Source organism: Triturus cristatus, chromosome 12 (genome assembly GCF_964204655.1).
Source record: "Triturus cristatus chromosome 12, aTriCri1.1, whole genome shotgun sequence".
In the NCBI taxonomy this organism is placed as follows: Eukaryota; Metazoa; Chordata; class Amphibia; order Caudata; family Salamandridae; genus Triturus; species Triturus cristatus.
The window spans coordinates 662,429,847-662,456,297 of record NC_140595.1 but is presented as its reverse complement, the minus strand read 5'-3'; the positions used below and the strand labels follow the sequence as shown (position 1 = coordinate 662,456,297).

The window sequence follows — 26,451 nt, the reverse complement described above, 5'->3', positions numbered from 1 at the left end:
TAAATATGATGAAAACAGTGTTCTCACATGATAACCATAAACTGAAGAGCTGCAAAAAATGCTGTATCAGCTACTTACAATAAAAGGTGACTCGAAAAAACTAGCAAAAGAAGAGCATCATCATATTAAAGGTTCTATTCACCATCTTGAGTTGCACCATAGCAGCTTATGGTGCTTTTCTGCTCAGAGTGTGCCTCCAATCCCACATTAATTTTTAATTTCTTTGCAGTTTAAAAACCAACAATTACTGCTCGAAGTTCACTTTTCAAAACCATTCAACCTATTAAATGTATTTCTCTAACATATGAATGTGGTCCATGTTCACTTTTCCTCATCTTCATCTCGATACTCCTTTCCCAGAAACCAGGTTCACTTCTTCATTCAACCCACCCATCCAAGGTCACCAAATCTTTGAAGCAAGTCTGCCTATTCTCCCTTTCTCTCTATGTACAAGATACCTTGTATCATTTGAATGGACAGCAGGAGAGAAGGATATTTATGGTGAGTGGGGGTGGGGTTTTGAGGAGTAACCTCATTTGCCTAAGAGCCGGGGGATCTGGGAAAAAAAGTATTTTATGGGGGAAGACTTTCACATCTCCTTGGTGAAATTTGTAGGGCCTTATAACATCCTTTCTGTGGATGCAGATTCAGTCGGAACAGAGGTCCTAGTCCTCGCTCTGCCTTTCAAAGGAACTGTAAATATGCATGGCTTATTTGGCTTTGCCCGGCAGGGTGAGAATGGCGTTTGTCAGGCGTTCGTCAGGCGATCGGAAGTGGTGAGGCAATAATTTATAATTCAATGATCTTCATGATATTTTCTTGATAATATGAAAGCAGGAAAGGGAAGCTTGGCAATAAGCAATCCTAAAGCAAGGTGTGACTTCCGGGAAGAATGACTTGAAAACAACATACAGAAAGACTCATGTAAAAAGGCCCTGATGAGGCTTGAACTCATGACCCCTGGTTTACAAGACCAGTGCTCTGCCACTGAGCTACAAGGCCAGTCTGCACGCAGGATGTAAATTGCAACATGTATTCTTACTGAGGTATGAATATATCTATGATTTTGAGACTCTGTATGGAAACGTAGTTGCATATGAATGTCCACGTGCGCGCACACATTGAAGACCATGCTTAAGGCACTTTTTTTGGAAGTATGAAAAACTACATTTTCATATGAGAAAATAAGAGTTTTCGCATTCAAGACCATACCGATAGCTCTAGTTAGTATGTCTGCAATCAGTGACATATAGAGAACCCACTTATTAGAAGTGATCTGTCTCTGTGGGGCAGACATATGTTAACAGTCATTCATTTGAGACGGCCTAAACTTTAGGAGTAAGAGCTGCTTTCTTATCAATCTATTTATCCAAACTGGTTAATAAGTAGGCCTGGGCGAAGCACTACGCTACGCTCGCGTAGTTTGCGAAGTTCGCGCTACTTCGCACTACGCGAACTGCACGTAGCACAGTGCGAACACGCGTAGCATAGTGTTGCGTAGTGCTGCGGTCATTTTTTGCTTGCTCGCGGTCCTCAATGTCAAGTTGGCGACCGCGAGCAAGCAAAATGACATCCTGGCGAGACTTTTTCCTTGTTCGCGATCGCGAGCATGGAAAATAAACCTCCCGGCGAGATTCCCAACGCGAGAAGGTCAGGTTTCTCATTGCGAGGGGTCGCGTATGCTCGCGACCGCTCGCGATGAGAAACTACCAGTTCGCGTTGAGAAAGCTGCAGCTCGAGTAAAAATCTACTCGAGCAGCAGAAAACTACAGCTCGCACTGTGCAAGATGCCATTTTCAATGATTGCACAGTGCCGGTTGCTTGTCCGCACTGTGCAATCATTGAAAACAACATCTTGCACAGTGCGAACATGTTACTTCGCAGTTCGCGAAGTGCTACGCGTAGCTCGCGTAGTGCGAACTTCACTTTGCGTAGCTTCGCGAAGTGCTACTTCGCGAACTACGCCCACCCTTATTAATAAGCCAGGAGTGAGTGAAAGGCAATCCTCTGGAAACTCCATGAAAGATCTAATTTCTATTACGCACAAAATACTTCACTTTATTTGACATATTTGTTAAAATGGAACAGTCAGATGATCCCATCTAGCGGATCCTGGCTCTGTCTTGAAAGAGAGTGTAATTATACTACAAGAAATGCTGGCCATCAAAAGAGACTCTGATGGCTTTCCGACGAAGGTGGGATTCGAACCCACGCGTGCAGAGCACAATGGATTAGCAGTCCATCGCCTTAACCACTCGGCCACCTCGTCTGCCCTACAGCCCCATCTGAAACCTTGCTTCACAAAAGGTACTGAAGTGTCAATATACTGTACCTAAAAAAGAAAAAAACAGCTGAGGCAAGATCTCACATTCCACGTCTTCCCCCAATCAGGGACCTACATTTCATTTTTGGGAAATTCTTACTATGTGCTAATTACAAATATTCATAAGATTCCCCTAGACTTTGTCAGAACTGTCAAGATATAATTCTATGGGGTTTTGAATAGACAGAGCATATGTTATAGGACAATTATAGAATCTATTCCGTTTGGACTGTATTTTTAATAGTCATGATAACATGCTAGCATGTGAGTCGATCTTGCACAGTGAATGATGGAGCAGTGTCTGTCATCTACTTGGTCAGCTGTAGATGGCTCACCTGGGGAGATGTGAAAAGAGAGAGCTCCAGTGGCGCAATCGGTTAGCGCGCGGTACTTATACAGCAGTACTTGCACTGAGCCATGCCGAGGTTGTGAGTTCGAGCCTCACCTGGAGCAGCCGTGTTGTTTTTCATAAACCATTTCACAAAAAGTAAAGTTTAAACTCAGAGTATGGACGGCCCTTGCTAGAGAGTCTTTACTTCTTATAGGATCTACGTGTCCTACTCCTCTGGGTGCCAAATATCACATATCCTCCGCGATGCTCAGTTTAAACATTCCATGATGTGCCATCTTGCATTTCATGCAAACACCACATCAGTGCATTTAAAAATACATTTGTAGAATAATAAATATGATGAAAACTGTGTTCTCACATGATAACCATAAACTGAAGAGCTGCAAAAAATGCTGTATCAGCTACTTACAATAAAAGGTGACTCGAAAAAACTAGCAAAAGAAGAGCATCATCATATTAAAGGTTCTATTCACCATCTTGAGTTGCACCATAGCAGCTTATGGTGCTTTTCTGTTCAGAGTGTGCCTCCAATCCCACATTCATTTTTAATTTCTTTGCAGTTTAAAAACCAACAATTACTGCTCGAAGTTCACTTTTCAAAACCATTCAACCTATTAAATGTATTTCTCTAACCTATGAATGTGGTCCATGTTCACTTTTCCTCATCTTCATCTCGATACTCCTTTCCCAGAAACCAGGTTCACTTCTTCATTCAACCCACCCATCCAAAGTCACCAAATCTTTGAAGCAAGTCTGCCTATTCTCCCTTTCTCTCTATGTACAAGATACCTTGTATCATTTGAATGGACAGCAGGAGAGAAGGATATTTATGGTGAGTGGGGGTGGGGTTTTGAGGAGTAACCTCATTTGCCTAAGAGCCGGGGTATCTGGGAAAAAAAGTATTTTATGGGGGAAGACTTTCACATCTCCTTGGTGAAATTTGTAGGGCCTTATAACATCCTTTCTGTGGATGCAGATTCAGTCGGAACAGAGGTCCTAGTCCTAGCTCTGCCTTTCAAAGGAACTGTAAATATGCATGGCTTATTTGGCTTTGCCCGGCAGGGTGAGAATGGCGTTTGTCAGGCGTTCGTCAGGCGATCGGAAGTGGTGAGGCAATAATTTATAATTCAATGATCTTCATGATATTTTCTTGATAATATGAAAGCAGGAAAGGGAAGCTTGGCAATAAGCAATCCTAAAGCAAGGTGTGACTTCCGGGAAGAATGACTTGAAAACAACATACAGAAAGACTCATGTAAAAAGGCCCTGATGAGGCTTGAACTCATGACCCCTGGTTTACAAGACCAGTGCTCTGCCACTGAGCTACAAGGCCAGTCTGCACGCAGGATGTAAATTGCAACATGTATTCTTACTGAGGTATGAATATATCTATGATTTTGAGACTCTGTATGGAAACGTAGTTGCATATGAATGTCCACGTGCGCGCACACATTGAAGACCATGCTTAAGGCACTTTTTTTGGAAGTATGAAAAACTACATTTTCATATGAGAAAATAAGAGTTTTCGCATTCAAGACCATACCGATAGCTCTAGTTAGTATGTCTGCAATCAGTGACATATAGAGAACCCACTTATTAGAAGTGATCTGTCTCTGTGGGGCAGACATATGTTAACAGTCATTCATTTGAGACGGCCTAAACTTTAGGAGTAAGAGCTGCTTTCTTATCAATCTATTTATCCAAACTGGTTAATAAGTAGGCCTGGGCGAAGCACTACGCTACGCTCGCGTAGTTTGCGAAGTTCGCGCTACTTCGCACTACGCGAACTGCACGTAGCACAGTGCGAACACGCGTAGCATAGTGTTGCGTAGTGCTGCGGTCATTTTTTGCTTGCTCGCGGTCCTCAATGTCAAGTTGGCGACCGCGAGCAAGCAAAATGACATCCTGGCGAGACTTTTTCCTTGTTCGCGATCGCGAGCATGGAAAATAAACCTCCCGGCGAGATTCCCAACGCGAGAAGGTCAGGTTTCTCATTGCGAGGGGTCGCGTATGCTCGCGACCGCTCGCGATGAGAAACTACCAGTTCGCGTTGAGAAAGCTGCAGCTCGAGTAAAAATCTACTCGAGCAGCAGAAAACTACAGCTCGCACTGTGCAAGATGCCATTTTCAATGATTGCACAGTGCCGGTTGCTTGTCCGCACTGTGCAATCATTGAAAACAACATCTTGCACAGTGCGAACATGTTACTTCGCAGTTCGCGAAGTGCTACGCGTAGCTCGCGTAGTGCGAACTTCACTTTGCGTAGCTTCGCGAAGTGCTACTTCGCGAACTACGCCCACCCTTATTAATAAGCCAGGAGTGAGTGAAAGGCAATCCTCTGGAAACTCCATGAAAGATCTAATTTCTATTACGCACAAAATACTTCACTTTATTTGACATATTTGTTAAAATGGAACAGTCAGATGATCCCATCTAGCGGATCCTGGCTCTGTCTTGAAAGAGAGTGTAATTATACTACAAGAAATGCTGGCCATCAAAAGAGACTCTGATGGCTTTCCGACGAAGGTGGGATTCGAACCCACGCGTGCAGAGCACAATGGATTAGCAGTCCATCGCCTTAACCACTCGGCCACCTCGTCTGCCCTACAGCCCCATCTGAAACCTTGCTTCACAAAAGGTACTGAAGTATCAATATACTGTACCTAAAAAAGAAAAAAACAGCTGAGGCAAGATCTCACATTCCACGTCTTCCCCCAATCAGGGACCTACATTTCATTTTTGGGAAATTCTTACTATGTGCTAATTACAAATATTCATAAGATTCCCCTAGACTTTGTCAGAACTGTCAAGATATAATTCTATGGGGTTTTGAATAGACAGAGCATATGTTATAGGACAATTATATAATCTATTCCGTTTGGACTGTATTTTTAATAGTCATGATAACATGCTAGCATGTGAGTCGATCTTGCACAGTGAATGATGGAGCAGTGTCTGTCATCTACTTGGTCAGCTGTAGATGGCTCACCTGGGGAGATGTGAAAAGAGAGAGCTCCAGTGGCGCAATCGGTTAGCGCGCGGTACTTATACAGCAGTACTTGCACTGAGCCATGCCGAGGTTGTGAGTTCGAGCCTCACCTGGAGCAGCCGTGTTGTTTTTCATAAACCATTTCACAAAAAGTAAAGTTTAAACTCAGAGTATGGACGGCCCTTGCTAGAGAGTCTTTACTTCTTATAGGATCTACGTGTCCTACTCCTCTGGGTGCCAAATATCACATATCCTCCGCGATGCTCAGTTTAAACATTCCATGATGTGCCATCTTGCATTTCATGCAAACACCACATCAGTGCATTTAAAAATACATTTGTAGAATAATAAATATGATGAAAACTGTGTTCTCACATGATAACCATAAACTGAAGAGCTGCAAAAAATGCTGTATCAGCTACTTACAATAAAAGGTGACTCGAAAAAACTAGCAAAAGAAGAGCATCATCATATTAAAGGTTCTATTCACCATCTTGAGTTGCACCATAGCAGCTTATGGTGCTTTTCTGTTCAGAGTGTGCCTCCAATCCCACATTCATTTTTAATTTCTTTGCAGTTTAAAAACCAACAATTACTGCTCGAAGTTCACTTTTCAAAACCATTCAACCTATTAAATGTATTTCTCTAACCTATGAATGTGGTCCATGTTCACTTTTCCTCATCTTCATCTCGATACTCCTTTCCCAGAAACCAGGTTCACTTCTTCATTCAACCCACCCATCCAAAGTCACCAAATCTTTGAAGCAAGTCTGCCTATTCTCCCTTTCTCTCTATGTACAAGATACCTTGTATCATTTGAATGGACAGCAGGAGAGAAGGATATTTATGGTGAGTGGGGGTGGGGTTTTGAGGAGTAACCTCATTTGCCTAAGAGCCGGGGTATCTGGGAAAAAAAGTATTTTATGGGGGAAGACTTTCACATCTCCTTGGTGAAATTTGTAGGGCCTTATAACATCCTTTCTGTGGATGCAGATTCAGTCGGAACAGAGGTCCTAGTCCTAGCTCTGCCTTTCAAAGGAACTGTAAATATGCATGGCTTATTTGGCTTTGCCCGGCAGGGTGAGAATGGCGTTTGTCAGGCGTTCGTCAGGCGATCGGAAGTGGTGAGGCAATAATTTATAATTCAATGATCTTCATGATATTTTCTTGATAATATGAAAGCAGGAAAGGGAAGCTTGGCAATAAGCAATCCTAAAGCAAGGTGTGACTTCCGGGAAGAATGACTTGAAAACAACATACAGAAAGACTCATGTAAAAAGGCCCTGATGAGGCTTGAACTCATGACCCCTGGTTTACAAGACCAGTGCTCTGCCACTGAGCTACAAGGCCAGTCTGCACGCAAGATGTAAATTGCAACATGTATTCTTACTGAGGTATGAATATATCTATGATTTTGAGACTCTGTATGGAAACGTAGTTGCATATGAATGTCCACGTGCGCGCACACATTGAAGACCATGCTTAAGGCACTTTTTTTGGAAGTATGAAAAACTACATTTTCATATGAGAAAATAAGAGTTTTCGCATTCAAGACCATACCGATAGCTCTAGTTAGTATGTCTGCAATCAGTGACATATAGAGAACCCACTTATTAGAAGTGATCTGTCTCTGTGGGGCAGACATATGTTAACAGTCATTCATTTGAGACGGCCTAAACTTTAGGAGTAAGAGCTGCTTTCTTATCAATCTATTTATCCAAACTGGTTAATAAGTAGGCCTGGGCGAAGCACTACGCTACGCTCGCGTAGTTTGCGAAGTTCGCGCTACTTCGCACTACGCGAACTGCACGTAGCACAGTGCGAACACGCGTAGCATAGTGTTGCGTAGTGCTGCGGTCATTTTTTGCTTGCTCGCGGTCCTCAATGTCAAGTTGGCGACCGCGAGCAAGCAAAATGACATCCTGGCGAGACTTTTTCCTTGTTCGCGATCGCGAGCATGGAAAATAAACCTCCCGGCGAGATTCCCAACGCGAGAAGGTCAGGTTTCTCATTGCGAGGGGTCGCGTATGCTCGCGACCGCTCGCGATGAGAAACTACCAGTTCGCGTTGAGAAAGCTGCAGCTCGAGTAAAAATCTACTCGAGCAGCAGAAAACTACAGCTCGCACTGTGCAAGATGCCATTTTCAATGATTGCACAGTGCCGGTTGCTTGTCCGCACTGTGCAATCATTGAAAACAACATCTTGCACAGTGCGAACATGTTACTTCGCAGTTCGCGAAGTGCTACGCGTAGCTCGCGTAGTGCGAACTTCACTTTGCGTAGCTTCGCGAAGTGCTACTTCGCGAACTACGCCCACCCTTATTAATAAGCCAGGAGTGAGTGAAAGGCAATCCTCTGGAAACTCCATGAAAGATCTAATTTCTATTACGCACAAAATACTTCACTTTATTTGACATATTTGTTAAAATGGAACAGTCAGATGATCCCATCTAGCGGATCCTGGCTCTGTCTTGAAAGAGAGTGTAATTATACTACAAGAAATGCTGGCCATCAAAAGAGACTCTGATGGCTTTCCGACGAAGGTGGGATTCGAACCCACGCGTGCAGAGCACAATGGATTAGCAGTCCATCGCCTTAACCACTCGGCCACCTCGTCTGCCCTACAGCCCCATCTGAAACCTTGCTTCACAAAAGGTACTGAAGTGTCAATATACTGTACCTAAAAAAGAAAAAAACAGCTGAGGCAAGATCTCACATTCCACGTCTTCCCCCAATCAGGGACCTACATTTCATTTTTGGGAAATTCTTACTATGTGCTAATTACAAATATTCATAAGATTCCCCTAGACTTTGTCAGAACTGTCAAGATATAATTCTATGGGGTTTTGAATAGACAGAGCATATGTTATAGGACAATTATAGAATCTATTCCGTTTGGACTGTATTTTTAATAGTCATGATAACATGCTAGCATGTGAGTCGATCTTGCACAGTGAATGATGGAGCAGTGTCTGTCATCTACTTGGTCAGCTGTAGATGGCTCACCTGGGGAGATGTGAAAAGAGAGAGCTCCAGTGGCGCAATCGGTTAGCGCGCGGTACTTATACAGCAGTACTTGCACTGAGCCATGCCGAGGTTGTGAGTTCGAGCCTCACCTGGAGCAGCCGTGTTGTTTTTCATAAACCATTTCACAAAAAGTAAAGTTTAAACTCAGAGTATGGACGGCCCTTGCTAGAGAGTCTTTACTTCTTATAGGATCTACGTGTCCTACTCCTCTGGGTGCCAAATATCACATATCCTCCGCGATGCTCAGTTTAAACATTCCATGATGTGCCATCTTGCATTTCATGCAAACACCACATCAGTGCATTTAAAAATACATTTGTAGAATAATAAATATGATGAAAACTGTGTTCTCACATGATAACCATAAACTGAAGAGCTGCAAAAAATGCTGTATCAGCTACTTACAATAAAAGGTGACTCGAAAAAACTAGCAAAAGAAGAGCATCATCATATTAAAGGTTCTATTCACCATCTTGAGTTGCACCATAGCAGCTTATGGTGCTTTTCTGTTCAGAGTGTGCCTCCAATCCCACATTCATTTTTAATTTCTTTGCAGTTTAAAAACCAACAATTACTGCTCGAAGTTCACTTTTCAAAACCATTCAACCTATTAAATGTATTTCTCTAACCTATGAATGTGGTCCATGTTCACTTTTCCTCATCTTCATCTCGATACTCCTTTCCCAGAAACCAGGTTCACTTCTTCATTCAACCCACCCATCCAAAGTCACCAAATCTTTGAAGCAAGTCTGCCTATTCTCCCTTTCTCTCTATGTACAAGATACCTTGTATCATTTGAATGGACAGCAGGAGAGAAGGATATTTATGGTGAGTGGGGGTGGGGTTTTGAGGAGTAACCTCATTTGCCTAAGAGCCGGGGTATCTGGGAAAAAAAGTATTTTATGGGGGAAGACTTTCACATCTCCTTGGTGAAATTTGTAGGGCCTTATAACATCCTTTCTGTGGATGCAGATTCAGTCGGAACAGAGGTCCTAGTCCTAGCTCTGCCTTTCAAAGGAACTGTAAATATGCATGGCTTATTTGGCTTTGCCCGGCAGGGTGAGAATGGCGTTTGTCAGGCGTTCGTCAGGCGATCGGAAGGGGTGAGGCAATAATGTATAATTCAATGATCTTCATGATATTTTCTTGATAATATGAAAGCAGGAAAGGGAAGCTTGGCAATAAGCAATCCTAAAGCAAGGTGTGACTCCAGGGAAGAATGACTTGAAAACAACATACAGAAAGACTCATGTAAAAAGGCCCTGATGAGGCTTGAACTCATGACCCCTGGTTTACAAGACCAGTGCTCTGCCACTGAGCTACAAGGCCAGTCTGCACGCAGGATGTAAATTGCAACATGTATTCTTACTGAGGTATGAATATATCTATGATTTTGAGACTCTGTATGGAAACGTAGTTGCATATGAATGTCCACGTGCGCGCACACATTGAAGACCATGCTTAAGGCACTTTTTTTGGAAGTATGAAAAACTACATTTTCATATGAGAAAATAAGAGTTTTCGCATTCAAGACCATACCGATAGCTCTAGTTAGTATGTCTGCAATCAGTGACATATAGAGAACCCACTTATTAGAAGTGATCTGTCTCTGTGGGGCAGACATATGTTAACAGTCATTCATTTGAGAAGGCCTAAACTTTAGGAGTAAGAGCTGCTTTCTTATCAATCTATTTATCCAAACTGGTTAATAAGCCAGGAGTGAGTGAAAGGCAATCCTCTGGAAACTCCATGAAAGATCTAATTTCTATTACGCACAAAATACTTCACTTTATTTGACATATTTGTTAAAATGGAACAGTCAGATGATCCCATCTAGTGGATCCTGGCTCTGTCTTGAAAGAGAGTGTAATTATACTACAAGAAATGCTGGCCATCAAAAGAGACTCTGATGGCTTTCCGACGAAGGTGGGATTCGAACCCACGCGTGCAGAGCACAATGGATTAGCAGTCCATCGCCTTAACCACTCGGCCACCTCGTCTGCCCTACAGCCCCATCTGAAACCTTGCTTCACAAAAGGTACTGAAGTGTCAATATACTGTACCTAAAAAAGAAAAAAACAGCTGAGGCAAGATCTCACATTCCACGTCTTCCCCCAATCAGGGACCTACATTTCATTTTTGGGAAATTCTTACTATGTGCTAATTACAAATATTCATAAGATTCCCCTAGACTTTGTCAGAACTGTCAAGATATAATTCTATGGGGTTTTGAATAGACAGAGCATATGTTATAGGACAATTATAGAATCTATTCCGTTTGGACTGTATTTTTAATAGTCATGATAACATGCTAGCATGTGAGTCGATCTTGCACAGTGAATGATGGAGCAGTGTCTGTCATCTACTTGGTCAGCTGTAGATGGCTCACCTGGGGAGATGTGAAAAGAGAGAGCTCCAGTTTACGCAATAGGTTAGCGCGCGGTACTTATACAGCAGTACTTGCACTGAGCCATGCCGAGGTTGTGAGTTCGAGCCTCACCTGTAGCAGCTGTGTTGATTTTCATAAACCATTTCACAAAAAGTAAAGTTTAAACTCAGAGTATGGACGGCCCTTGCTAGAGAGTCTTTACTTCTTATAGGATCTACGTGTCCTACTCCTCTGGGTGCCAAATATCACATATCCTCCGCGATGCTCAGTTTAAACATTCCATGATGTGCCATCTTGCATTTCATGCAAACACCACATCAGTGCATTTAAAAATACATTTGTAGAATAATAAATATGATGAAAACAGTGTTCTCACATGATAACCATAAACTGAAGAGCTGCAAAAAATGCTGTATCAGCTACTTACAATAAAAGGTGACTCGAAAAAACTAGCAAAAGAAGAGCATCATCATATTAAAGGTTCTATTCACCATCTTGAGTTGCACCATAGCAGCTTATGGTGCTTTTCTGCTCAGAGTGTGCCTCCAATCCCACATTAATTTTTAATTTCTTTGCAGTTTAAAAACCAACAATTACTGCTCGAAGTTCACTTTTCAAAACCATTCAACCTATTAAATGTATTTCTCTAACATATGAATGTGGTCCATGTTCACTTTTCCTCATCTTCATCTCGATACTCCTTTCCCAGAAACCAGGTTCACTTCTTCATTCAACCCACCCATCCAAGGTCACCAAATCTTTGAAGCAAGTCTGCCTATTCTCCCTTTCTCTCTATGTACAAGATACCTTGTATCATTTGAATGGACAGCAGGAGAGAAGGATATTTATGGTGAGTGGGGGTGGGGTTTTGAGGAGTAACCTCATTTGCCTAAGAGCCGGGGGATCTGGGAAAAAAAGTATTTTATGGGGGAAGACTTTCACATCTCCTTGGTGAAATTTGTAGGGCCTTATAACATCCTTTCTGTGGATGCAGATTCAGTCGGAACAGAGGTCCTAGTCCTCGCTCTGCCTTTCAAAGGAACTGTAAATATGCATGGCTTATTTGGCTTTGCCCGGCAGGGTGAGAATGGCGTTTGTCAGGCGTTCGTCAGGCGATCGGAAGTGGTGAGGCAATAATTTATAATTCAATGATCTTCATGATATTTTCTTGATAATATGAAAGCAGGAAAGGGAAGCTTGGCAATAAGCAATCCTAAAGCAAGGTGTGACTTCCGGGAAGAATGACTTGAAAACAACATACAGAAAGACTCATGTAAAAAGGCCCTGATGAGGCTTGAACTCATGACCCCTGGTTTACAAGACCAGTGCTCTGCCACTGAGCTACAAGGCCAGTCTGCACGCAGGATGTAAATTGCAACATGTATTCTTACTGAGGTATGAATATATCTATGATTTTGAGACTCTGTATGGAAACGTAGTTGCATATGAATGTCCACGTGCGCGCACACATTGAAGACCATGCTTAAGGCACTTTTTTTGGAAGTATGAAAAACTACATTTTCATATGAGAAAATAAGAGTTTTCGCATTCAAGACCATACCGATAGCTCTAGTTAGTATGTCTGCAATCAGTGACATATAGAGAACCCACTTATTAGAAGTGATCTGTCTCTGTGGGGCAGACATATGTTAACAGTCATTCATTTGAGACGGCCTAAACTTTAGGAGTAAGAGCTGCTTTCTTATCAATCTATTTATCCAAACTGGTTAATAAGTAGGCCTGGGCGAAGCACTACGCTACGCTCGCGTAGTTTGCGAAGTTCGCGCTACTTCGCACTACGCGAACTGCACGTAGCACAGTGCGAACACGCGTAGCATAGTGTTGCGTAGTGCTGCGGTCATTTTTTGCTTGCTCGCGGTCCTCAATGTCAAGTTGGCGACCGCGAGCAAGCAAAATGACATCCTGGCGAGACTTTTTCCTTGTTCGCGATCGCGAGCATGGAAAATAAACCTCCCGGCGAGATTCCCAACGCGAGAAGGTCAGGTTTCTCATTGCGAGGGGTCGCGTATGCTCGCGACCGCTCGCGATGAGAAACTACCAGTTCGCGTTGAGAAAGCTGCAGCTCGAGTAAAAATCTACTCGAGCAGCAGAAAACTACAGCTCGCACTGTGCAAGATGCCATTTTCAATGATTGCACAGTGCCGGTTGCTTGTCCGCACTGTGCAATCATTGAAAACAACATCTTGCACAGTGCGAACATGTTACTTCGCAGTTCGCGAAGTGCTACGCGTAGCTCGCGTAGTGCGAACTTCACTTTGCGTAGCTTCGCGAAGTGCTACTTCGCGAACTACGCCCACCCTTATTAATAAGCCAGGAGTGAGTGAAAGGCAATCCTCTGGAAACTCCATGAAAGATCTAATTTCTATTACGCACAAAATACTTCACTTTATTTGACATATTTGTTAAAATGGAACAGTCAGATGATCCCATCTAGCGGATCCTGGCTCTGTCTTGAAAGAGAGTGTAATTATACTACAAGAAATGCTGGCCATCAAAAGAGACTCTGATGGCTTTCCGACGAAGGTGGGATTCGAACCCACGCGTGCAGAGCACAATGGATTAGCAGTCCATCGCCTTAACCACTCGGCCACCTCGTCTGCCCTACAGCCCCATCTGAAACCTTGCTTCACAAAAGGTACTGAAGTGTCAATATACTGTACCTAAAAAAGAAAAAAACAGCTGAGGCAAGATCTCACATTCCACGTCTTCCCCCAATCAGGGACCTACATTTCATTTTTGGGAAATTCTTACTATGTGCTAATTACAAATATTCATAAGATTCCCCTAGACTTTGTCAGAACTGTCAAGATATAATTCTATGGGGTTTTGAATAGACAGAGCATATGTTATAGGACAATTATAGAATCTATTCCGTTTGGACTGTATTTTTAATAGTCATGATAACATGCTAGCATGTGAGTCGATCTTGCACAGTGAATGATGGAGCAGTGTCTGTCATCTACTTGGTCAGCTGTAGATGGCTCACCTGGGGAGATGTGAAAAGAGAGAGCTCCAGTGGCGCAATCGGTTAGCGCGCGGTACTTATACAGCAGTACTTGCACTGAGCCATGCCGAGGTTGTGAGTTCGAGCCTCACCTGGAGCAGCCGTGTTGTTTTTCATAAACCATTTCACAAAAAGTAAAGTTTAAACTCAGAGTATGGACGGCCCTTGCTAGAGAGTCTTTACTTCTTATAGGATCTACGTGTCCTACTCCTCTGGGTGCCAAATATCACATATCCTCCGCGATGCTCAGTTTAAACATTCCATGATGTGCCATCTTGCATTTCATGCAAACACCACATCAGTGCATTTAAAAATACATTTGTAGAATAATAAATATGATGAAAACTGTGTTCTCACATGATAACCATAAACTGAAGAGCTGCAAAAAATGCTGTATCAGCTACTTACAATAAAAGGTGACTCGAAAAAACTAGCAAAAGAAGAGCATCATCATATTAAAGGTTCTATTCACCATCTTGAGTTGCACCATAGCAGCTTATGGTGCTTTTCTGTTCAGAGTGTGCCTCCAATCCCACATTCATTTTTAATTTCTTTGCAGTTTAAAAACCAACAATTACTGCTCGAAGTTCACTTTTCAAAACCATTCAACCTATTAAATGTATTTCTCTAACATATGAATGTGGTCCATGTTCACTTTTCCTCATCTTCATCTCGATACTCCTTTCCCAGAAAGCAGGTTCACTTCTTCATTCAACCCACCCATCCAAGGTCACCAAATCTTTGAAGCAAGTCTGCCTATTCTCCCTTTCTCTCTATGTACAAGATACCTTGTATCATTTGAATGGACAGCAGGAGAGAAGGATATTTATGGTGAGTGGGGGTGGGGTTTTGAGGAGTAACCTCATTTGCCTAAGAGCCGGGGGATCTGGGAAAAAAAGTATTTTATGGGGGAAGACTTTCACATCTCCTTGGTGAAATTTGTAGGGCCTTATAACATCCTTTCTGTGGATGCAGATTCAGTCGGAACAGAGGTCCTAGTCCTCGCTCTGCCTTTCAAAGGAACTGTAAATATGCATGGCTTATTTGGCTTTGCCCGGCAGGGTGAGAATGGCGTTTGTCAGGCGTTCGTCAGGCGATCGGAAGTGGTGAGGCAATAATTTATAATTCAATGATCTTCATGATATTTTCTTGATAATATGAAAGCAGGAAAGGGAAGCTTGGCAATAAGCAATCCTAAAGCAAGGTGTGACTTCCGGGAAGAATGACTTGAAAACAACATACAGAAAGACTCATGTAAAAAGGCCCTGATGAGGCTTGAACTCATGACCCCTGGTTTACAAGACCAGTGCTCTGCCACTGAGCTACAAGGCCAGTCTGCACGCAGGATGTAAATTGCAACATGTATTCTTACTGAGGTATGAATATATCTATGATTTTGAGACTCTGTATGGAAACGTAGTTGCATATGAATGTCCACGTGCGCGCACACATTGAAGACCATGCTTAAGGCACTTTTTTTGGAAGTATGAAAAACTACATTTTCATATGAGAAAATAAGAGTTTTCGCATTCAAGACCATACCGATAGCTCTAGTTAGTATGTCTGCAATCAGTGACATATAGAGAACCCACTTATTAGAAGTGATCTGTCTCTGTGGGGCAGACATATGTTAACAGTCATTCATTTGAGACGGCCTAAACTTTAGGAGTAAGAGCTGCTTTCTTATCAATCTATTTATCCAAACTGGTTAATAAGTAGGCCTGGGCGAAGCACTACGCTACGCTCGCGTAGTTTGCGAAGTTCGCGCTACTTCGCACTACGCGAACTGCACGTAGCACAGTGCGAACACGCGTAGCATAGTGTTGCGTAGTGCTGCGGTCATTTTTTGCTTGCTCGCGGTCCTCAATGTCAAGTTGGCGACCGCGAGCAAGCAAAATGACATCCTGGCGAGACTTTTTCCTTGTTCGCGATCGCGAGCATGGAAAATAAACCTCCCGGCGAGATTCCCAACGCGAGAAGGTCAGGTTTCTCATTGCGAGGGGTCGCGTATGCTCGCGACCGCTCGCGATGAGAAACTACCAGTTCGCGTTGAGAAAGCTGCAGCTCGAGTAAAAATCTACTCGAGCAGCAGAAAACTACAGCTCGCACTGTGCAAGATGCCATTTTCAATGATTGCACAGTGCCGGTTGCTTGTCCGCACTGTGCAATCATTGAAAACAACATCTTGCACAGTGCGAACATGTTACTTCGCAGTTCGCGAAGTGCTACGCGTAGCTCGCGTAGTGCGAACTTCACTTTGCGTAGCTTCGCGAAGTGCTACTTCGCGAACTACGCCCACCCTTATTAATAAGCCAGGAGTGAGTGAAAGGCAATCCTCTGGAAACTCCATGAAAGATCTAATTTCTATTACGCACAAAATACTTCACTTTATTTGACATATTTGTTAAAATGGAACAGTCAGATGATCCCATCTAGCGGATCCTGGCTCTGTCTTGAAAGAGAGTGTAATTATACTACAAGAAATGCTGGCCATCAAAAGAGACTCTGATGGCTTTCCGACGAAGGTGGGATTCGAACCCACGCGTGCAGAGCACAATGGATTAGCAGTCCATCGCCTTAACCACTCGGCCACCTCGTCTGCCCTACAGCCCCATCTGAAACCTTGCTTCACAAAAGGTACTGAAGTGTCAATATACTGTACCTAAAAAAGAAAAAAACAGCTGAGGCAAGATCTCACATTCCACGTCTTCCCCCAATCAGGGACCTACATTTCATTTTTGGGAAATTCTTACTATGTGCTAATTACAAATATTCATAAGATTCCCCTAGACTTTGTCAGAACTGTCAAGATATAATTCTATGGGGTTTTGAATAGACAGAGCATATGTTATAGGACAATTATAGAATCTATTCCGTTTGGACTGTATTTTTAATAGTCATGATAACATGCTAGCATGTGAGTCGATCTTGCACAGTGAATGATGGAGCAGTGTCTGTCATCTACTTGGTCAGCTGTAGATGGCTCACCTGGGGAGATGTGAAAAGAGAGAGCTCCAGTGGCGCAATCGGTTAGCGCGCGGTACTTATACAGCAGTACTTGCACTGAGCCATGCCGAGGTTGTGAGTTCGAGCCTCACCTGGAGCAGCCGTGTTGTTTTTCATAAACCATTTCACAAAAAGTAAAGTTTAAACTCAGAGTATGGACGGCCCTTGCTAGAGAGTCTTTACTTCTTATAGGATCTACGTGTCCTACTCCTCTGGGTGCCAAATATCACATATCCTCCGCGATGCTCAGTTTAAACATTCCATGATGTGCCATCTTGCATTTCATGCAAACACCACATCAGTGCATTTAAAAATACATTTGTAGAATAATAAATATGATGAAAACTGTGTTCTCACATGATAACCATAAACTGAAGAGCTGCAAAAAATGCTGTATCAGCTACTTACAATAAAAGGTGACTCGAAAAAACTAGCAAAAGAAGAGCATCATCATATTAAAGGTTCTATTCACCATCTTGAGTTGCACCATAGCAGCTTATGGTGCTTTTCTGTTCAGAGTGTGCCTCCAATCCCACATTCATTTTTAATTTCTTTGCAGTTTAAAAACCAACAATTACTGCTCGAAGTTCACTTTTCAAAACCATTCAACCTATTAAATGTATTTCTCTAACCTATGAATGTGGTCCATGTTCACTTTTCCTCATCTTCATCTCGATACTCCTTTCCCAGAAACCAGGTTCACTTCTTCATTCAACCCACCCATCCAAAGTCACCAAATCTTTGAAGCAAGTCTGCCTATTCTCCCTTTCTCTCTATGTACAAGATACCTTGTATCATTTGAATGGACAGCAGGAGAGAAGGATATTTATGGTGAGTGGGGGTGGGGTTTTGAGGAGTAACCTCATTTGCCTAAGAGCCGGGGTATCTGGGAAAAAAAGTATTTTATGGGGGAAGACTTTCACATCTCCTTGGTGAAATTTGTAGGGCCTTATAACATCCTTTCTGTGGATGCAGATTCAGTCGGAACAGAGGTCCTAGTCCTAGCTCTGCCTTTCAAAGGAACTGTAAATATGCATGGCTTATTTGGCTTTGCCCGGCAGGGTGAGAATGGCGTTTGTCAGGCGTTCGTCAGGCGATCGGAAGTGGTGAGGCAATAATTTATAATTCAATGATCTTCATGATATTTTCTTGATAATATGAAAGCAGGAAAGGGAAGCTTGGCAATAAGCAATCCTAAAGCAAGGTGTGACTTCCGGGAAGAATGACTTGAAAACAACATACAGAAAGACTCATGTAAAAAGGCCCTGATGAGGCTTGAACTCATGACCCCTGGTTTACAAGACCAGTGCTCTGCCACTGAGCTACAAGGCCAGTCTGCACGCAGGATGTAAATTGCAACATGTATTCTTACTGAGGTATGAATATATCTATGATTTTGAGACTCTGTATGGAAACGTAGTTGCATATGAATGTCCACGTGCGCGCACACATTGAAGACCATGCTTAAGGCACTTTTTTTGGAAGTATGAAAAACTACATTTTCATATGAGAAAATAAGAGTTTTCGCATTCAAGACCATACCGATAGCTCTAGTTAGTATGTCTGCAATCAGTGACATATAGAGAACCCACTTATTAGAAGTGATCTGTCTCTGTGGGGCAGACATATGTTAACAGTCATTCATTTGAGACGGCCTAAACTTTAGGAGTAAGAGCTGCTTTCTTATCAATCTATTTATCCAAACTGGTTAATAAGTAGGCCTGGGCGAAGCACTACGCTACGCTCGCGTAGTTTGCGAAGTTCGCGCTACTTCGCACTACGCGAACTGCACGTAGCACAGTGCGAACACGCGTAGCATAGTGTTGCGTAGTGCTGCGGTCATTTTTTGCTTGCTCGCGGTCCTCAATGTCAAGTTGGCGACCGCGAGCAAGCAAAATGACATCCTGGCGAGACTTTTTCCTTGTTCGCGATCGCGAGCATGGAAAATAAACCTCCCGGCGAGATTCCCAACGCGAGAAGGTCAGGTTTCTCATTGCGAGGGGTCGCGTATGCTCGCGACCGCTCGCGATGAGAAACTACCAGTTCGCGTTGAGAAAGCTGCAGCTCGAGTAAAAATCTACTCGAGCAGCAGAAAACTACAGCTCGCACTGTGCAAGATGCCATTTTCAATGATTGCACAGTGCCGGTTGCTTGTCCGCACTGTGCAATCATTGAAAACAACATCTTGCACAGTGCGAACATGTTACTTCGCAGTTCGCGAAGTGCTACGCGTAGCTCGCGTAGTGCGAACTTCACTTTGCGTAGCTTCGCGAAGTGCTACTTCGCGAACTACGCCCACCCTTATTAATAAGCCAGGAGTGAGTGAAAGGCAATCCTCTGGAAACTCCATGAAAGATCTAATTTCTATTACGCACAAAATACTTCACTTTATTTGACATATTTGTTAAAATGGAACAGTCAGATGATCCCATCTAGCGGATCCTGGCTCTGTCTTGAAAGAGAGTGTAATTATACTACAAGAAATGCTGGCCATCAAAAGAGACTCTGATGGCTTTCCGACGAAGGTGGGATTCGAACCCACGCGTGCAGAGCACAATGGATTAGCAGTCCATCGCCTTAACCACTCGGCCACCTCGTCTGCCCTACAGCCCCATCTGAAACCTTGCTTCACAAAAGGTACTGAAGTATCAATATACTGTACCTAAAAAAGAAAAAAACAGCTGAGGCAAGATCTCACATTCCACGTCTTCCCCCAATCAGGGACCTACATTTCATTTTTGGGAAATTCTTACTATGTGCTAATTACAAATATTCATAAGATTCCCCTAGACTTTGTCAGAACTGTCAAGATATAATTCTATGGGGTTTTGAATAGACAGAGCATATGTTATAGGACAATTATATAATCTATTCCGTTTGGACTGTATTTTTAATAGTCATGATAACATGCTAGCATGTGAGTCGATCTTGCACAGTGAATGATGGAGCAGTGTCTGTCATCTACTTGGTCAGCTGTAGATGGCTCACCTGGGGAGATGTGAAAAGAGAGAGCTCCAGTGGCGCAATCGGTTAGCGCGCGGTACTTATACAGCAGTACTTGCACTGAGCCATGCCGAGGTTGTGAGTTCGAGCCTCACCTGGAGCAGCCGTGTTGTTTTTCATAAACCATTTCACAAAAAGTAAAGTTTAAACTCAGAGTATGGACGGCCCTTGCTAGAGAGTCTTTACTTCTTATAGGATCTACGTGTCCTACTCCTCTGGGTGCCAAATATCACATATCCTCCGCGATGCTCAGTTTAAACATTCCATGATGTGCCATCTTGCATTTCATGCAAACACCACATCAGTGCATTTAAAAATACATTTGTAGAATAATAAATATGATGAAAACTGTGTTCTCACATGATAACCATAAACTGAAGAGCTGCAAAAAATGCTGTATCAGCTACTTACAATAAAAGGTGACTCGAAAAAACTAGCAAAAGAAGAGCATCATCATATTAAAGGTTCTATTCACCATCTTGAGTTGCACCATAGCAGCTTATGGTGCTTTTCTGTTCAGAGTGTGCCTCCAATCCCACATTCATTTTTAATTTCTTTGCAGTTTAAAAACCAACAATTACTGCTCGAAGTTCACTTTTCAAAACCATTCAACCTATTAAATGTATTTCTCTAACCTATGAATGTGGTCCATGTTCACTTTTCCTCATCTTCATCTCGATACTCCTTTCCCAGAAACCAGGTTCACTTCTTCATTCAACCCACCCATCCAAAGTCACCAAATCTTTGAAGCAAGTCTGCCTATTCTCCCTTTCTCTCTATGTACAAGATACCTTGTATCATTTGAATGGACAGCAGGAGAGAAGGATATTTATGGTGAGTGGGGGTGGGGTTTTGAGGAGTAACCTCATTTGCCTAAGAGCCGGGGTATCTGGGAAAAAAAGTATTTTATGGGGGAAGACTTTCACATCTCCTTGGTGAAATTTGTAGGGCCTTATAACATCCTTTCTGTGGATGCAGATTCAGTCGGAACAGAGGTCCTAGTCCTAGCTCTGCCTTTCAAAGGAACTGTAAATATGCATGGCTTATTTGGCTTTGCCCGGCAGGGTGAGAATGGCGTTTGTCAGGCGTTCGTCAGGCGATCGGAAGTGGTGAGGCAATAATTTATAATTCAATGATCTTCATGATATTTTCTTGATAATATGAAAGCAGGAAAGGGAAGCTTGGCAATAAGCAATCCTAAAGCAAGGTGTGACTTCCGGGAAGAATGACTTGAAAACAACATACAGAAAGACTCATGTAAAAAGGCCCTGATGAGGCTTGAACTCATGACCCCTGGTTTACAAGACCAGTGCTCTGCCACTGAGCTACAAGGCCAGTCTGCACGCAGGATGTAAATTGCAACATGTATTCTTACTGAGGTATGAATATATCTATGATTTTGAGACTCTGTATGGAAACGTAGTTGCATATGAATGTCCACGTGCGCGCACACATTGAAGACCATGCTTAAGGCACTTTTTTTGGAAGTATGAAAAACTACATTTTCATATGAGAAAATAAGAGTTTTCGCATTCAAGACCATACCGATAGCTCTAGTTAGTATGTCTGCAATCAGTGACATATAGAGAACCCACTTATTAGAAGTGATCTGTCTCTGTGGGGCAGACATATGTTAACAGTCATTCATTTGAGACGGCCTAAACTTTAGGAGTAAGAGCTGCTTTCTTATCAATCTATTTATCCAAACTGGTTAATAAGTAGGCCTGGGCGAAGCACTACGCTACGCTCGCGTAGTTTGCGAAGTTCGCGCTACTTCGCACTACGCGAACTGCACGTAGCACAGTGCGAACACGCGTAGCATAGTGTTGCGTAGTGCTGCGGTCATTTTTTGCTTGCTCGCGGTCCTCAATGTCAAGTTGGCGACCGCGAGCAAGCAAAATGACATCCTGGCGAGACTTTTTCCTTGTTCGCGATCGCGAGCATGGAAAATAAACCTCCCGGCGAGATTCCCAACGCGAGAAGGTCAGGTTTCTCATTGCGAGGGGTCGCGTATGCTCGCGACCGCTCGCGATGAGAAACTACCAGTTCGCGTTGAGAAAGCTGCAGCTCGAGTAAAAATCTACTCGAGCAGCAGAAAACTACAGCTCGCACTGTGCAAGATGCCATTTTCAATGATTGCACAGTGCCGGTTGCTTGTCCGCACTGTGCAATCATTGAAAACAACATCTTGCACAGTGCGAACATGTTACTTCGCAGTTCGCGAAGTGCTACGCGTAGCTCGCGTAGTGCGAACTTCACTTTGCGTAGCTTCGCGAAGTGCTACTTCGCGAACTACGCCCACCCTTATTAATAAGCCAGGAGTGAGTGAAAGGCAATCCTCTGGAAACTCCATGAAAGATCTAATTTCTATTACGCACAAAATACTTCACTTTATTTGACATATTTGTTAAAATGGAACAGTCAGATGATCCCATCTAGCGGATCCTGGCTCTGTCTTGAAAGAGAGTGTAATTATACTACAAGAAATGCTGGCCATCAAAAGAGACTCTGATGGCTTTCCGACGAAGGTGGGATTCGAACCCACGCGTGCAGAGCACAATGGATTAGCAGTCCATCGCCTTAACCACTCGGCCACCTCGTCTGCCCTACAGCCCCATCTGAAACCTTGCTTCACAAAAGGTACTGAAGTGTCAATATACTGTACCTAAAAAAGAAAAAAACAGCTGAGGCAAGATCTCACATTCCACGTCTTCCCCCAATCAGGGACCTACATTTCATTTTTGGGAAATTCTTACTATGTGCTAATTACAAATATTCATAAGATTCCCCTAGACTTTGTCAGAACTGTCAAGATATAATTCTATGGGGTTTTGAATAGACAGAGCATATGTTATAGGACAATTATAGAATCTATTCCGTTTGGACTGTATTTTTAATAGTCATGATAACATGCTAGCATGTGAGTCGATCTTGCACAGTGAATGATGGAGCAGTGTCTGTCATCTACTTGGTCAGCTGTAGATGGCTCACCTGGGGAGATGTGAAAAGAGAGAGCTCCAGTGGCGCAATCGGTTAGCGCGCGGTACTTATACAGCAGTACTTGCACTGAGCCATGCCGAGGTTGTGAGTTCGAGCCTCACCTGGAGCAGCCGTGTTGTTTTTCATAAACCATTTCACAAAAAGTAAAGTTTAAACTCAGAGTATGGACGGCCCTTGCTAGAGAGTCTTTACTTCTTATAGGATCTACGTGTCCTACTCCTCTGGGTGCCAAATATCACATATCCTCCGCGATGCTCAGTTTGAACATTCCATGATGTGCCATCTTGCATTTCATGCAAACACCACATCAGTGCATTTAAAAATACATTTGTAGAATAATAAATATGATGAAAACTGTGTTCTCACATGATAACCATAAACTGAAGAGCTGCAAAAAATGCTGTATCAGCTACTTACAATAAAAGGTGACTCGAAAAAACTAGCAAAAGAAGAGCATCATCATATTAAAGGTTCTATTCACCATCTTGAGTTGCACCATAGCAGCTTATGGTGCTTTTCTGTTCAGAGTGTGCCTCCAATCCCACATTCATTTTTAATTTCTTTGCAGTTTAAAAACCAACAATTACTGCTCGAAGTTCACTTTTCAAAACCATTCAACCTATTAAATGTATTTCTCTAACCTATGAATGTGGTCCATGTTCACTTTTCCTCATCTTCATCTCGATACTCCTTTCCCAGAAACCAGGTTCACTTCTTCATTCAACCCACCCATCCAAAGTCACCAAATCTTTGAAGCAAGTCTGCCTATTCTCCCTTTCTCTCTATGTACAAGATACCTTGTATCATTTGAATGGACAGCAGGAGAGAAGGATATTTATGGTGAGTGGGGGTGGGGTTTTGAGGAGTAACCTCATTTGCCTAAGAGCCGGGGTATCTGGGAAAAAAAGTATTTTATGGGGGAAGACTTTCACATCTCCTTGGTGAAATTTGTAGGGCCTTATAACATCCTTTCTGTGGATGCAGATTCAGTCGGAACAGAGGTCCTAGTCCTAGCTCTGCCTTTCAAAGGAACTGTAAATATGCATGGCTTATTTGGCTTTGCCCGGCAGGGTGAGAATGGCGTTTGTCAGGCGTTCGTCAGGCGATCGGAAGTGGTGAGGCAATAATTTATAATTCAATGATCTTCATGATATTTTCTTGATAATATGAAAGCAGGAAAGGGAAGCTTGGCAATAAGCAATCCTAAAGCAAGGTGTGACTTCCGGGAAGAATGACTTGAAAACAACATACAGAAAGACTCATGTAAAAAGGCCCTGATGAGGCTTGAACTCATGACCCCTGGTTTACAAGACCAGTGCTCTGCCACTGAGCTACAAGGCCAGTCTGCACGCAGGATGTAAATTGCAACATGTATTCTTACTGAGGTATGAATATATCTATGATTTTGAGACTCTGTATGGAAACGTAGTTGCATATGAATGTCCACGTGCGCGCACACATTGAAGACCATGCTTAAGGCACTTTTTTTGGAAGTATGAAAAACTACATTTTCATATGAGAAAATAAGAGTTTTCGCATTCAAGACCATACCGATAGCTCTAGTTAGTATGTCTGCAATCAGTGACATATAGAGAACCCACTTATTAGAAGTGATCTGTCTCTGTGGGGCAGACATATGTTAACAGTCATTCATTTGAGACGGCCTAAACTTTAGGAGTAAGAGCTGCTTTCTTATCAATCTATTTATCCAAACTGGTTAATAAGTAGGCCTGGGCGAAGCACTACGCTACGCTCGCGTAGTTTGCGAAGTTCGCGCTACTTCGCACTACGCGAACTGCACGTAGCACAGTGCGAACACGCGTAGCATAGTGTTGCGTAGTGCTGCGGTCATTTTTTGCTTGCTCGCGGTCCTCAATGTCAAGTTGGCGACCGCGAGCAAGCAAAATGACATCCTGGCGAGACTTTTTCCTTGTTCGCGATCGCGAGCATGGAAAATAAACCTCCCGGCGAGATTCCCAACGCGAGAAGGTCAGGTTTCTCATTGCGAGGGGTCGCGTATGCTCGCGACCGCTCGCGATGAGAAACTACCAGTTCGCGTTGAGAAAGCTGCAGCTCGAGTAAAAATCTACTCGAGCAGCAGAAAACTACAGCTCGCACTGTGCAAGATGCCATTTTCAATGATTGCACAGTGCCGGTTGCTTGTCCGCACTGTGCAATCATTGAAAACAACATCTTGCACAGTGCGAACATGTTACTTCGCAGTTCGCGAAGTGCTACGCGTAGCTCGCGTAGTGCGAACTTCACTTTGCGTAGCTTCGCGAAGTGCTACTTCGCGAACTACGCCCACCCTTATTAATAAGCCAGGAGTGAGTGAAAGGCAATCCTCTGGAAACTCCATGAAAGATCTAATTTCTATTACGCACAAAATACTTCACTTTATTTGACATATTTGTTAAAATGGAACAGTCAGATGATCCCATCTAGCGGATCCTGGCTCTGTCTTGAAAGAGAGTGTAATTATACTACAAGAAATGCTGGCCATCAAAAGAGACTCTGATGGCTTTCCGACGAAGGTGGGATTCGAACCCACGCGTGCAGAGCACAATGGATTAGCAGTCCATCGCCTTAACCACTCGGCCACCTCGTCTGCCCTACAGCCCCATCTGAAACCTTGCTTCACAAAAGGTACTGAAGTGTCAATATACTGTACCTAAAAAAGAAAAAAACAGCTGAGGCAAGATCTCACATTCCACGTCTTCCCCCAATCAGGGACCTACATTTCATTTTTGGGAAATTCTTACTATGTGCTAATTACAAATATTCATAAGATTCCCCTAGACTTTGTCAGAACTGTCAAGATATAATTCTATGGGGTTTTGAATAGACAGAGCATATGTTATAGGACAATTATAGAATCTATTCCGTTTGGACTGTATTTTTAATAGTCATGATAACATGCTAGCATGTGAGTCGATCTTGCACAGTGAATGATGGAGCAGTGTCTGTCATCTACTTGGTCAGCTGTAGATGGCTCACCTGGGGAGATGTGAAAAGAGAGAGCTCCAGTGGCGCAATCGGTTAGCGCGCGGTACTTATACAGCAGTACTTGCACTGAGCCATGCCGAGGTTGTGAGTTCGAGCCTCACCTGGAGCAGCCGTGTTGTTTTTCATAAACCATTTCACAAAAAGTAAAGTTTAAACTCAGAGTATGGACGGCCCTTGCTAGAGAGTCTTTACTTCTTATAGGATCTACGTGTCCTACTCCTCTGGGTGCCAAATATCACATATCCTCCGCGATGCTCAGTTTAAACATTCCATGATGTGCCATCTTGCATTTCATGCAAACACCACATCAGTGCATTTAAAAATACATTTG

The 26,451-nt window shown here is 43.0% G+C and overlaps 26 non-coding genes across 26 annotated transcripts; 8 read left to right on the top strand and 18 right to left on the bottom strand.

The window, feature by feature from the left end:
- Positions 1–930: 930 nt before the first annotated feature.
- Positions 931–1,002, bottom strand: TRNAT-UGU (transfer RNA threonine (anticodon UGU)). The gene has a single exon. It is a non-coding gene; the product is annotated as a tRNA-Thr (tRNA).
- A 1,185-nt stretch (positions 1,003–2,187) lies between these two features.
- TRNAS-GCU (transfer RNA serine (anticodon GCU)) lies at positions 2,188–2,269 on the bottom strand. Its single transcript has one exon. It is a non-coding gene; the product is annotated as a tRNA-Ser (tRNA).
- A 412-nt stretch (positions 2,270–2,681) lies between these two features.
- Positions 2,682–2,776, top strand: TRNAI-UAU (transfer RNA isoleucine (anticodon UAU)). The gene is made up of 2 exons: positions 2,682–2,719; positions 2,741–2,776. It is a non-coding gene; the product is annotated as a tRNA-Ile (tRNA).
- Positions 2,777–3,936: 1,160 nt separating this feature from the next.
- Positions 3,937–4,008, bottom strand: TRNAT-UGU (transfer RNA threonine (anticodon UGU)). Its single transcript has one exon. It is a non-coding gene; the product is annotated as a tRNA-Thr (tRNA).
- Positions 4,009–5,193: 1,185 nt separating this feature from the next.
- On the bottom strand, positions 5,194–5,275 carry TRNAS-GCU (transfer RNA serine (anticodon GCU)). The gene has a single exon. It is a non-coding gene; the product is annotated as a tRNA-Ser (tRNA).
- Positions 5,276–5,687: 412 nt separating this feature from the next.
- Positions 5,688–5,782, top strand: TRNAI-UAU (transfer RNA isoleucine (anticodon UAU)). Its single transcript has 2 exons — positions 5,688–5,725; positions 5,747–5,782. It is a non-coding gene; the product is annotated as a tRNA-Ile (tRNA).
- A 1,160-nt stretch (positions 5,783–6,942) lies between these two features.
- TRNAT-UGU (transfer RNA threonine (anticodon UGU)) lies at positions 6,943–7,014 on the bottom strand. Its single transcript has one exon. It is a non-coding gene; the product is annotated as a tRNA-Thr (tRNA).
- Positions 7,015–8,199: 1,185 nt separating this feature from the next.
- On the bottom strand, positions 8,200–8,281 carry TRNAS-GCU (transfer RNA serine (anticodon GCU)). Its single transcript has one exon. It is a non-coding gene; the product is annotated as a tRNA-Ser (tRNA).
- A 412-nt stretch (positions 8,282–8,693) lies between these two features.
- On the top strand, positions 8,694–8,788 carry TRNAI-UAU (transfer RNA isoleucine (anticodon UAU)). Its single transcript has 2 exons — positions 8,694–8,731; positions 8,753–8,788. It is a non-coding gene; the product is annotated as a tRNA-Ile (tRNA).
- Positions 8,789–9,948: 1,160 nt separating this feature from the next.
- On the bottom strand, positions 9,949–10,020 carry TRNAT-UGU (transfer RNA threonine (anticodon UGU)). The gene has a single exon. It is a non-coding gene; the product is annotated as a tRNA-Thr (tRNA).
- A 589-nt stretch (positions 10,021–10,609) lies between these two features.
- TRNAS-GCU (transfer RNA serine (anticodon GCU)) lies at positions 10,610–10,691 on the bottom strand. Its single transcript has one exon. It is a non-coding gene; the product is annotated as a tRNA-Ser (tRNA).
- Positions 10,692–12,359: 1,668 nt separating this feature from the next.
- On the bottom strand, positions 12,360–12,431 carry TRNAT-UGU (transfer RNA threonine (anticodon UGU)). Its single transcript has one exon. It is a non-coding gene; the product is annotated as a tRNA-Thr (tRNA).
- A 1,185-nt stretch (positions 12,432–13,616) lies between these two features.
- Positions 13,617–13,698, bottom strand: TRNAS-GCU (transfer RNA serine (anticodon GCU)). Its single transcript has one exon. It is a non-coding gene; the product is annotated as a tRNA-Ser (tRNA).
- A 412-nt stretch (positions 13,699–14,110) lies between these two features.
- Positions 14,111–14,205, top strand: TRNAI-UAU (transfer RNA isoleucine (anticodon UAU)). The gene is made up of 2 exons: positions 14,111–14,148; positions 14,170–14,205. It is a non-coding gene; the product is annotated as a tRNA-Ile (tRNA).
- A 1,160-nt stretch (positions 14,206–15,365) lies between these two features.
- TRNAT-UGU (transfer RNA threonine (anticodon UGU)) lies at positions 15,366–15,437 on the bottom strand. Its single transcript has one exon. It is a non-coding gene; the product is annotated as a tRNA-Thr (tRNA).
- A 1,185-nt stretch (positions 15,438–16,622) lies between these two features.
- Positions 16,623–16,704, bottom strand: TRNAS-GCU (transfer RNA serine (anticodon GCU)). Its single transcript has one exon. It is a non-coding gene; the product is annotated as a tRNA-Ser (tRNA).
- A 412-nt stretch (positions 16,705–17,116) lies between these two features.
- On the top strand, positions 17,117–17,211 carry TRNAI-UAU (transfer RNA isoleucine (anticodon UAU)). Its single transcript has 2 exons — positions 17,117–17,154; positions 17,176–17,211. It is a non-coding gene; the product is annotated as a tRNA-Ile (tRNA).
- A 1,160-nt stretch (positions 17,212–18,371) lies between these two features.
- On the bottom strand, positions 18,372–18,443 carry TRNAT-UGU (transfer RNA threonine (anticodon UGU)). Its single transcript has one exon. It is a non-coding gene; the product is annotated as a tRNA-Thr (tRNA).
- Positions 18,444–19,628: 1,185 nt separating this feature from the next.
- On the bottom strand, positions 19,629–19,710 carry TRNAS-GCU (transfer RNA serine (anticodon GCU)). Its single transcript has one exon. It is a non-coding gene; the product is annotated as a tRNA-Ser (tRNA).
- Positions 19,711–20,122: 412 nt separating this feature from the next.
- Positions 20,123–20,217, top strand: TRNAI-UAU (transfer RNA isoleucine (anticodon UAU)). The gene is made up of 2 exons: positions 20,123–20,160; positions 20,182–20,217. It is a non-coding gene; the product is annotated as a tRNA-Ile (tRNA).
- Positions 20,218–21,377: 1,160 nt separating this feature from the next.
- On the bottom strand, positions 21,378–21,449 carry TRNAT-UGU (transfer RNA threonine (anticodon UGU)). Its single transcript has one exon. It is a non-coding gene; the product is annotated as a tRNA-Thr (tRNA).
- A 1,185-nt stretch (positions 21,450–22,634) lies between these two features.
- TRNAS-GCU (transfer RNA serine (anticodon GCU)) lies at positions 22,635–22,716 on the bottom strand. The gene has a single exon. It is a non-coding gene; the product is annotated as a tRNA-Ser (tRNA).
- Positions 22,717–23,128: 412 nt separating this feature from the next.
- Positions 23,129–23,223, top strand: TRNAI-UAU (transfer RNA isoleucine (anticodon UAU)). Its single transcript has 2 exons — positions 23,129–23,166; positions 23,188–23,223. It is a non-coding gene; the product is annotated as a tRNA-Ile (tRNA).
- Positions 23,224–24,383: 1,160 nt separating this feature from the next.
- Positions 24,384–24,455, bottom strand: TRNAT-UGU (transfer RNA threonine (anticodon UGU)). The gene has a single exon. It is a non-coding gene; the product is annotated as a tRNA-Thr (tRNA).
- A 1,185-nt stretch (positions 24,456–25,640) lies between these two features.
- On the bottom strand, positions 25,641–25,722 carry TRNAS-GCU (transfer RNA serine (anticodon GCU)). The gene has a single exon. It is a non-coding gene; the product is annotated as a tRNA-Ser (tRNA).
- Positions 25,723–26,134: 412 nt separating this feature from the next.
- TRNAI-UAU (transfer RNA isoleucine (anticodon UAU)) lies at positions 26,135–26,229 on the top strand. Its single transcript has 2 exons — positions 26,135–26,172; positions 26,194–26,229. It is a non-coding gene; the product is annotated as a tRNA-Ile (tRNA).
- Positions 26,230–26,451: the final 222 nt, after the last annotated feature.